Consider the following 12410-nt stretch of genomic DNA (forward strand, 5'->3'; position numbering starts at 1 on the left):
CGTGTCTTCAGTGACGTGTTGGAGCAAGTGCTCACGTGGTGTCAAAACCCGGAAGACTGTCGCTTTGAGTTTCTCCGGTGTTGTTGCCAACTGAACTACTTTACCTCAATATTAGCGACGAAGTTTTCTGACAAATCCCATCGACAAATTTTTCAGAGTCTCAACGAGTCTTTCAGGTACTGCTTTATGAGCGTGAGGTGTTGTTTCTTTCCCGCCGCAAATCTCTATTGAATTGCTCAGCACATTCAGTTAATGCTGTGAGCTAATAAATTAGGCTATATTAACAGATATTATGTCACTTTCTCACTATTAATCATAACTTTTTGATTGAAAAATAGCTGCAGCGCTGCCAAAAAGCACGGATTCGCGTCGGTCAGTATATTATTATTCATAGTTAGCCCAGAAACGTAATGAATATGCTAATTAGATATGACTTAATTAACTATATGCTAAAATATCATATCACGATAAGTATTCTCATAAACTGATAACGATATCTGTCACGATATTGTACTATTTCTGTAATTTATTAAATTATTAGTTTGTATATACATCGGCCAAGTGTAAAGGACTATATCTAGATCATTGTTAAGTTGTAAAGTAGCATCCAATCTAAAATGTGTATGTATTTTTCACTTTATTTAGATAAATGTGTGATTAAAAACGTTGAAATAATATCAAATAAAAGTTAATAAAATATAAAGCATGTTTTAAAAAGTAATGAGTAGAGGTCTAACATAAAATTGACAAACATTTCTAAATAAAATACAAAATGTAAACGTCGTACTTTCGAGACTGCAACTTTCTCGCGGTGCTGCTAGTTTATGTTGTTGTCTGCATCCCTGTATTGGCACGTAATATTGCGCTTCTATAAAGTATGAAAAAGTATTGCCATAAACAATACATTTTGTGAGACCACAAAATAAACGAAAGAGCGTAATATGAAATGACAGACTTTGTATTTTGTCCGTACAATATATTGTCATATTGCACAGCCCTGAGATATGTTTGCTTATTTTATTTTATTATTTTTCAAAAATGTTTTAGGTTTTAATGTGGCCTTGTTAAAAAACATTATATTTAAATTTAATTAATCTATAATATAATATAATATAATATAATATAATATAAGTTTCCCAGTGATGGGTTGCAGCTGGAAGGGCATCCGCTACGAAAAACATGTGCTGGATAAGTTGGCGGTTCATTCCGCTGTGGTGACTATGGATTAATAAAGGGATTAAGCCAAAAAGAAAATGAATGAACAATATAATATAATATAGTATAATATAATATAATATAATATAATATAATAAAATATAATATAGTATAATATAATATAGTATAATATAATATAATATAATATAGTATAATATAATAAAATATGATATAATATAATACAATATTGTATAGTATAATATAATATTGTATAATATAACATAATATAATGTAATATAATATAATATAATATTGTATAATATATTATAATATAATGTAATATAATATAATATAATGTAGTGAAATATGATATAATGTAGTGTAATATGATATAATATAATATAATATAATATAATATAATATAATATAATGTAGTATAATATAATATAATATAATATTATACAATATAATATAATATAATATAATATAATATAATATAATGTAGTGTAATATGATATAATATAATATAATATAATGTAGTGTAATATAATATAATATAATATAATATAATATAATATAATATAATATAATGTAGTGTAATATGATATAATATAATATAATATAATGTAGTGTAATATAATATAATATAATGTAGTGTAATATAATATAATATAATATAATATAATATAGTGTAATATGATATAATATAATATAATGTAGTGTAATATAATATAATATAATATAATGTAGTATAATATGATATAATATAATATAATATAATAATATAATATAATGTAGTGTAATATGATATAATATAATATAATGTAGTGTAATATAATATAATATAATATAATATAATATAATATAATATAATGTAGTGTAATATAATATAATATAATGTAGTGTAATATAATATAATATAATATAATGTTGTGTAATATAATATAATATAATATAATATAATATAATATAATATAATGTAGTGTAATATGATATAATATAATATAATGTAGTGTAATATAATATAATATAATATAATGTTGTGTAATATAATATAATATAATATAATATAATATAATATAATATAATGTAGTGTAATATATTATAATATAATATAATATAATGTAGTGTAATATAATATAATATAATATAATGTAGTGTAATATATTATAATATAATATAATATAATGTAGTGTAATATAATATAATATAATGTAGTGTAATATAATATAATATAATACAATATAATGTAGTGTAATATAATATAATATAATATAATATAATATAATTTGATTAGTGCCCACAAGAAAATATTTTTAGTTTTGTTTCCATCATTCAACATTGATATTTGTGTTCTCTAAACAAATATAATTTATGAAATAAAACAAAACTTACATTTTATTCAACCACATAACAATATTGTCATTAAGTTTATTTTTATTTGCATAAAATCAAAAAAACGTTTTCAGACAGGTTATGGTAACACAAAACCAATTTCAGATAAGAAATGTTGTTTAAAAACATGTTAATTAGTAATATTAATAAATGTGGAGTTTAAAATATGACTAAACAATCTGAATTTGAATTGTGTTCATTTGAATTACTGGCAATTGCAATTTAATAAACCTGAATATTATATCGAATATCTGAAATTTAAGACTTTGCATATATCATATTTAGTTTTAGGCAACACGGTGGCTCTGTGGTTTGCACTGTCACCTCATAGCAAGAAGGTCATGGTTCGAGTCCTGCCTGGGCCAGTTGGCATTTCTGTGTGGAGTTTGCATGTTCTCCCTGTATTGGCGTGGGTTTCCTCCGCGCTCTGGTTTCCCCCACAGTCCAAACACATGCGCTATAGGGGAATTGAATAAACTAAATTGGCCGTAGTGTATGAGTGTGTGTGAATGAGAATTTGGTGAATGTATGGGTGTTTGCCAGTACTGGGTTGCAGCAGGAAGGGCATTCACTGTGTAAAACATATGCTGGATAAGTTGGTGGTTTTTTATTTATTAGGTTTTAATGAGACCTTATTCAATAAAACATTATACTTCATTTAATTAATCTTTTAAATAATATAATATTGAGAAGTTGCCCCAGATGACAATAGTTTTAGCTCATAGTTTACATCATTCAACACTGATATTTTGTTATCTAACAGTTAATATTAATGTCTGAAAAGATTTGGGAAAAAAATGACATTAATGATTAATTTTTTCGTTAATGATTCATAAATATTCATTTTACACAATTCAAATTCAGATGGTTTTATCATATTTAAGCTCCATAAATAAATAGATGCGTCATTTTAGTTGTTTGTTTTTAAGCCCAATTACATTATATCTCTGTGTTTTTGTATATAGACTTCAAATTAGATGTTTATACAGTCCTGAAGCTTTGTTTGCACCCTCTGTTTATACATTTATATCTAAACTAGATTGTGTTTGTTTACTGCATACGTAACTATCACAACTATTTCCTTTGTTTTGCTGTTAGCTTATTCAGCGCAGTTTCATAACAGCAGGTTCCAAACACTTTAGTTTAAGTAACAATTCACCCCATTTACACCCCATTACCTGCTTATTATTAAGATATTAACTACACACTGGCCACTTTATTAGGTACACTTTACTAGTACCGGGTTGCACCTCCTTTTGCCTTTGGAACTGATTCAACAAGATTCAACAAGGTACTGTAAATATTCCTCATAGATTTTGGTCCTTATTAACATGATGGCATCATACAGTTGCTGCAGATTTATTGGCTGCACATCTATGATGTGAATCTCCCGTTCCAATACATTCCAAAGGTGCTCTATTGGATTGAGCTCTGGTGGCTGTGGAGGTCATTTGAGTACAGTGAACTCATTGTCATGTTCGAGAAACCAGTCTGAGATGATTCACGCTTTATGAAATGGTGCGTTATCCTGCTGGGAGTAGCCATCAGAAGATGGGTACACTGTGGCCATAAAGGGATGGACATGGTCAGCAGCAATACTCAGGTAGGCTGTGGCGTTGACACGATGCTCAATTGGTACTAATGGACCCAAAGTGTGCCAAGAATATATCCCCCACACCATTACACCACCACCACCAGCCTGAACTGTTGATACAAGGCAGGATGGAGTCATGCTTTCATGTTGTTGAGGCCGAATTCTGACCCGACCATCTGAATGTGGCAGCAGAAATGGAGACTCATCAGACCAGGCAACGTTTCTCCAATCTTCTACTGTCCAGTTTTGGTGAGCCTGTGTGAATTGTAGCCTCAGTTTCCTGTTCTTAGCTGACAGGAGTGGCACCCGGTGTGGTCTTCTCCTGCTATAGCCCATCCGCCTCAAGGTTGGACGTGTTGTGTGTTCAGAGATGCTCTTCTCGGTTGAAACGAGTGCTTATTTGCGTTATGGTTGCCTTTCTATCAGCTGGAACCAGTCTGGCCATTCTCCTCTGACCTCTGGCATCAACAAGGCATTTGCGCCCACAGAACTGCAGCTCACTGGATATTTACTCTTTTTCAGACCATTCTCTGTAAACCCTAGACATGGTGGTGCGTGAAAATCCCAGTAGATCATCAGTTTCTGAAATACTCAGACCAGCCCATCTGGCACCAACAACCATGCCACGTTCAAAGTCACTTAAATCCCCTTTCTTCCCCATTCTGATTCTTGCTTTGAACTGCAGCAGATCGTCTTGACCATGTCTACACGCCTAAATGCATTGAGTTGCTGCCATGTGATTGGCTGATTAGAAATTTGCCTTAAGCAGTTGGACAGGTGTACCTAATAAAGTGGCCGGTGAGTGTATATATTAGCACATAAAATATGGTCTTATTTTACTTCCCTAATGCCTAAACACAACTACTACCTTACTAACTATTAATAAGCAGCTAATTAGTAGAATATTGAGCTAAAAGTGGTAGTTAATGGTTTGTTAACAGCATGAATTGTACATTAAACTTAAGTGTGTGACCTAACAAATTATATAAAACAAAATGATTCTCAAAACTCCTTTTGGTTCCCTTATTTTTAACATTACCGATCATATATGTGGACACCAGTTCACTAATTAATTGTACATTTATGCTTCTTTTACCCCAAACCACACATGCATAAAAACATGCAACATCCAGTAACTCCACGAGTGTTTTAAAATGCGATTAAAAACGTCAAAGCTGCCATAATAATGTGTGCCTGAAGCGTGTGTATGCAGGTGTGTTTAAGATCCTTGAGGAGTTATCAGTGGAGAGCAAGTGACATGCTTTCCTAACAAAAAACCTCAAAAGACACAACTTGCGTCAGAGTGAACCACAACAAGCCCCAGCGCACACTTGTTTTATTCTCTGTATTGTTTGTATTGGATTAGCATGTCCTCGTAGTGTGACCTGTGCTAGAGAAATGTCCTTATCAAGCAGCTCTAAAATTGGCTCATTTAATCTCGAACGTGCTCTATGAAGCATACAAGAAATTAAACCTCAGTTCTGTGACATTATAGCGTTGTTTAAGTGTAGCTTAATAATAAATAGTATATAATAAAATAAGGCTGCAGTTGTTAAGTAAAACCCTTGAGACTATGGCCGTGTTCACATGTACACGGCTATTTTTATAAACATTTTTATAAGTTATTTTAAAAATGTATATATTTTTTATATATAGTTTTCCCTGCTTTTGTTTAAATAATAATCTACGTTTTTTAGTTCCCTGAAAATGTCACTTTCAATACAATTATTATTTCAATAAGATTATTTTTTGTGGATATAAACACAGATGGAATAATAATTATTGCAGTCTAGGGATCTAAATTATATGTTGCTTCTAGAAAAGTTAAAAGTAATTAGGGCTGTCAAATGATTATCACGATGGCATCCAAGATAAAAGTATTGTATTTGTTGTAAATTGTATTTACATATTATACACGTGTGTACTGTATGTGTATATATATATATATATATATATATATATATATATATGTATATATATATATTTCTATATAATTTGTATCATTCATTCATTCATTTTCTTTTCGGTTTAGTCCCTTTATTAATCTGGGGTCGCCACAGCGGAATGAACCGCCAGCTTATCCAGCACATGTTTTACACAGCGGATTCCCTTCCAGCTGCAACCCATCACTGGGAAACATCCATACACTCATTCACACACACACACACACACACACACACACTACAGACAATTTAGCTTACCCAGTTCACCTATAGCACAAGTCTTTGGACTTGTGGGGGAAGAAATTGTAAAAAACCGGGAGGAACATGGAAACTCCACACAGAAATGCCAACTGACCCAGCCAAGGCTTGAACCAGCGACCTTCTTGCTGTGAGGCAATTGTGCTACCCACTGTGCCACCATGACGTCCACATAATTTCTATCATTGAGATATATATATGATACAATTTACATTATAAAAGCGCTATATAAATAAATAAACATGAATATATATATATATATATATTTCTGTTTAACGAGAAGCATAATAAAATCTAATCATATTAGTTTTAATAACTCTTTTCTAATAACTGATTTATTTTTTCTTTGTCATGATGACAGTAAATAATATTAGACTAGATATTCTTTAAGACACTTCTATACAGCTTTAAGAGACATTTAAAGGCTTAGGTTAATTAGGTTAACTAGGCAGATTAGGGTAATCAGGCAAGTCATCATTGTATAATAATGGTTTGTTCTTTAGATTGTTGAAAATATATATAGCTTAAAGAGGCTAATAATATTGACCTTAAAATGTTTATTAAAAAATTAAAAACTGCTTTTATTCTAGCCGAAATAAAACAAATAAGACTTTCACCAGAAAGAAAAAATATTATCAGACATACTGTGAAAATTTCCTTGCTCTGTTAAACATAAGTTGGGAAATATTTAAAAAAGAAAAAAAAAAAATCCAAAGGGGACGAATAAATCTGACTTCAACTATATATATAAAATATTATTATTATTATTATAATTTTTTTTTTTTTTTTTTTTTTAGCACAAAAGTGTATGTAATATTTATATAACCATCTCAGATGATTATGTTGATCAAAAATATTACATGACCCGATAGTGAACCAAACGAGGCTGAGACTTTGCAGTAAAATCCACACAGTAAACCAATTATGTAACCCAAATTAGTAAAATGGAAAACGTATTGTTTCAAGTATTGCATTTATTCTGCTAATACATTTATTCAACTTCAGAAGTATGAAGATTTGTCAGCGTGTTTTAATTGTGTACACTGTAAAAAAAAACTGCTGGGTTCCACACAATTCCTCCATGTTTTCCCAACAAAATCTATTAAGTGAGCTTAATTGTTTTTACAAATTTAAGTGGATTGAACATAAAACAATTAGGTTGTCTTTAAAAAATAAACATGAAGAATTAAGTAATAAGTAGTTTTAACAAGCAACAAAAGTCATTTTTTGAGTGTATATTTGTTTCCCAACAAAATATTTTAGTTTTATATTTTGGATTTTGCAGGGATATACATTTGCAGCCTAAAATGACTGATTTTGTGAAGTCTTATCTCAAAATTTGCGTCATTATTTGCTTCTTGTGTTTTTCTGTTAAAATATAGTAGAAAAAAATCTATTTGTTGATTGTTTAAAGCAGAAATAATTGTATATTGCAGCACGAACCATTTGAAAACCTCTGAAAACAAACCAAAATGCACTGCAAAGTTACTCGTAGCTCTTCTAATGATTCATATTCTCTAATCTTTGTTTGCTAGCGTAGACAGAATGCAGTTGTTGCGAGGCCGGAAACACAATGGCCATGGCTGTGTATATACGCAAGTCCTGATCTTGGCTTATTTTCATAAACCGCCAGAAATAGACACTATCATTTCTTTTGCTTATGGAAAAATGCAATGTGATCTGGCTGAAAGTGATATTATGTTCCTTTTCAAGTGCAGAATTTGGTATTTTATCACAAGATTTGACACTTTTTTTAATAGGAAGTGAAATGGAAAGTAAATATTTAACGTGTTTGGAAAATCAGCATGCATCACATCATTAAAGCACTACTATAAATAAATATGAAAACAAAACAAAAATAAAGAAACGTAAGTTCTGTTCTGATCTGTCAGTATGTAAAGCTGTTTATTGCCATGACATGAAATGTTGAAATGGGAAATTATCAGCTGGTAGGCTTTTATTTGTGATGAATTACATTTCGAAATGTTTAATTAATGGGTTTTGTTGGAAATATGAAATTTATTAACATTTATTTATATATTTATTAAATATGAATGTGTTTAATGTTAGGCAAGCTTTTATTATGGCTAAGTGAGATAAACATTTACATGCACACACTGTAAATATTTGTTTTAAATTATTAATTACTTAATAACCAGATTTGCTATATAAATATACAAAAGTCTTGTCGCCTATCCAAGTTTTAGGAACAACAAATAATAACTTGACTTCTAATTCATTTGGTATCAGAAGTGGCTTATATGAAAGGCAAAGGCCTCTAGATTACACTTATTTCACCAAAGTAAAATATGATCATGCATTGATTTTGAATGATTTAATCAGGACTGTAAGGTCTGACTTTGCTTAGACTAAAGTCTTGTCACTTAACAGGAATAATGTCCAGTATAGAATATGTGGTCATGCTGCAGTGGAAACAGAATGAATATTGTGTCTGACTCCATCATGAGCTTGGAGGACTGCATCCATACATCTCTGCAATGACTCAAATCACTGATTAATAAAGTCATCTGGAATGGCAAAGAAAGCGTTCTTGCTGGACTCCCAGAGTTCATCAAGATTCATCTTCAATGCCTCCTCCTTCATCTTACCCCAGACATGCTCAATAATGTTCATATCTTGTGACTGGGCTGGCCAATCCAGGAGCACCTTGACCTTCTTTGCTTTCAGGAACTTTGATGTGGAGGCTGAAGTATGAGAGGGAGCACTATCCTGCACGCCCCCATACTGAATGTAAACCCAAACCATGATTTTTCCTTCACCAAACTTGACTGATTTCTCTGAGAATCTTGGGACCAGTAGGTCTTCTGCAGTGTTTGTGATTATTGGGATGCAGTTCAACAGATGATTCATGGGAAAAATCGACCTTCTGACACTTTTCCAAATGATCAACTAGAATTCAAGTTATTAGTTTTTGCTCTTACAACTGGAATCGATGACAAGACTTTTGTCAGGTAGTGTGTGTATATATTTATATTTATATTAGCCTACAATTACTAATTTTGTGAGTTTTTGTCAAATTGATGTCCTTATTTGCTTCAGATTTTTTGTTCTGCTGTAAAAAATCTAGCAAAATCTATTTTTCAATAGTTTATATTTGGTCTTATTCTTTATAGTTGCCTTCTATTTATATATCTTAAATTGTCTGTGTTTTTACTTCTTAAGCAGGTACCTGCGTTCCCTGATAGAAATCTATGTTTAGAATTCTAAAAAGCATGGCGCTGCATGGTGTGTCGCTGAGGGCGCATCTGGTGTGCGACCCGCTTTATTATACTCCATAATTTCAATTCTTATTGATATATTTTTGCTTTTTGTTGTTTTTAAGGTCACATGCGATTGTATAATAATTTTACTGCATATTATACTGTATATGTGACAAATAATTAAATTTGATTTGATTATTGACCGATATTGAAATTAAATGATGTAACATTTGCAGTGCTGCTGGGTGTATTAGGCTACTTACAAATTGTAATTTGTTACTTATAAATTGCATGATGAAAACTGTAGTCAGTAACATAATTTAATAGATTAGTAATGTAACTTTAGATAATGTAATTTAACTACTTTTAGATTACTTTTAGATTATAATTACTGACTGAAAATGTAGTAGGTAATGTAATTTAGTAGATTACTGTTACTTTTGGATTACTTTTAAATTATAATTACTGACTAAATGTAGTCAATGTAATTTCGTAGATTACTTGTACTTTTGAATTACTTTTAAATTATAATTGCTGACTGAAAATGTTGTCAGTAACGTAATAGATTAGTAATATAATTTTAAGCAATGTAATCTAACTATTGGATTACTTTAAAAATTATAATCAATTACTGACTGAAAATGTAGTCAGTAATGTAATTTCGGAGATTACTCGTACTTTTGGATTACTTTTAAATTATGTTTACTGACCAAAAATGTAATCCATAATGTAATTTCGTAGATTACTCGTACTTTTGGATTACTTTTAAATTATAATTACTGACTGAAAATGTAGTCAGTAATATAATTTCATAGATTACTTGTACTTCTAGATAACTTTTAGCTTATAAATAGTGACCAAAAATGTCAGTAATGTAATTTCGTAGATTACTCATATTTTTAGATTACTTTTAAATTATATTGTTATGTAATTTCATAGATTACTCATACTTTTGGATTGCTTTTTAAATAATAATCATTGACCAAAAATGTAGTCATTAATGTAATTTCGTAGATTTACTTGTACTTTTGGATTACTTTTAAATTAACTGAAAATGTAGTTAGTAATGCAATTTCATAGATTACTTGTACTTTTGGATTACTTTTAAATTATAATTAATTACTATACTACAAATGTAGTCAGTAATGTAATTTCGTTGATTTCTTGTACCTTTGGATTACTTTTAAATCATAATTATGAACTGAATATGTAGTCAGTAACATAATTTAATAGATTAGCATTATAATTTTAGGTAATGTAATCTAACAACTTTTGGATTACTTTTAAATTAAAATTACTGACAGAAAATGTAGTGAGTAATGTATTTTTGTAGATTACTTGTACTCTTAGATTACTTTCAAATTATAATTATTCACAGAAAATGTAGTCAGTAATGTAATTTCGTAGATTATTCGTACTTTTGGATTACTTTTAGAATTAAATGAAAATGTAGTCAGTAATGTAATTTCGTAGATTATTCGTACTTTTGGATTACTTTTAGAATTAAATGAAAATGTAGTCAGTAACGTAATTTTGTAGATTACTCAAACTTTTGAAATACTTTTAAATTGACTGAAAATGTAGTCAGTAATGTAAATTCATAGATCACTTGCACTTTTGGATTACTTTTAGATTAGAATTACTCACTGAAAATGTAGTCAGTAATGTAATCTAGTCAGTAATGTAATCTATAATTACTTTTAGATTACTTTTGGACTAACTTATTCAACAACATTGAATTAGTTGTGATTTTTTGCTATGAAAAAGTAAGAATATTTGGTAACAGCCTGCATTAGTTAATGTACCTACATGAACAAACAATACAATAATTACAGTATTCATATTTGTTAATGTTAATGGATATAAAGTTGTTCATTGTTCATGTTAACTCAATGTGCATTAACTAATGTTAAAAAGCATGAATTTGTATTTTAATAATGCTTTGGTAAATGTTGAACTATGATTAATAAATGCTGCACAAGTATTGTTCATTATTAGTTAATTAAAAATAAATACATTAACTAATGAAACCCTATTTTAAAATAACTACATATTCTGTCATCGATTTATAAAATGCATTAAATTCTGTATTATATCATTACATATATTGTCTTATTTAATAAAAATATTTCATTTTAAAATATGAAGCTTTTAGTTGCAAGTAAAAGCATGCAAAAGTATATGATGCAAACACTTTACTAAATCATGCATCTGTAAAAAAAAGAAAAGAAAAGAAAATTTAAAAATGAACTAGTGCTTGAGCCATAGACTGCAAAAAAAATAGGGTTTGAACACTATTCAGAGTGAAACTTTTCAGTGTCAGGATGCCAACAGGACACAATGTTCCCTTCCTTCACTTAAGCAACTCCCCCTATGTGCAGCTGCCTTGAAACGCATCGTGACCTTTTAGTTATTTAAAGCGATTAAAATCCTCACGACATTATTCTTTATTCGTGTACACACATCCAATTCTTATTTAATAATACAAATGGCAAAGTTTGTGCGTCGAAAACTCCGAATTTCAACTTTAAACAGTTGTTGGAGAAAAGTACCATCAGTACAATGCAATATACAGGACAAAAAAACGGACCATAGCATAGTTTCAAGAAAAGGGGGTGATTGCTTCTAACACTAACACAGATTTGTCTTTAAATAACTGTGTGTAGTAAATACAAACATTGGAAATCATATGCAACATAATGTGTTAGTTAAAACAAATGCGATTTTTGATAACAGTAAAACAAAATTAGTAAGAAGACGCCGATATCCTGCTCAAAGTTTCCCCTCTGCAGATCAATGGTATCGTCCGTAAGCACTTATATCGTCCCAAAACCGTATAAGAGT

The sequence above is a fragment of the Danio aesculapii genome, chromosome 2, assembly GCF_903798145.1.
Source record: "Danio aesculapii chromosome 2, fDanAes4.1, whole genome shotgun sequence".
NCBI lineage: Eukaryota > Metazoa > Chordata > Actinopteri > Cypriniformes > Danionidae > Danio > Danio aesculapii.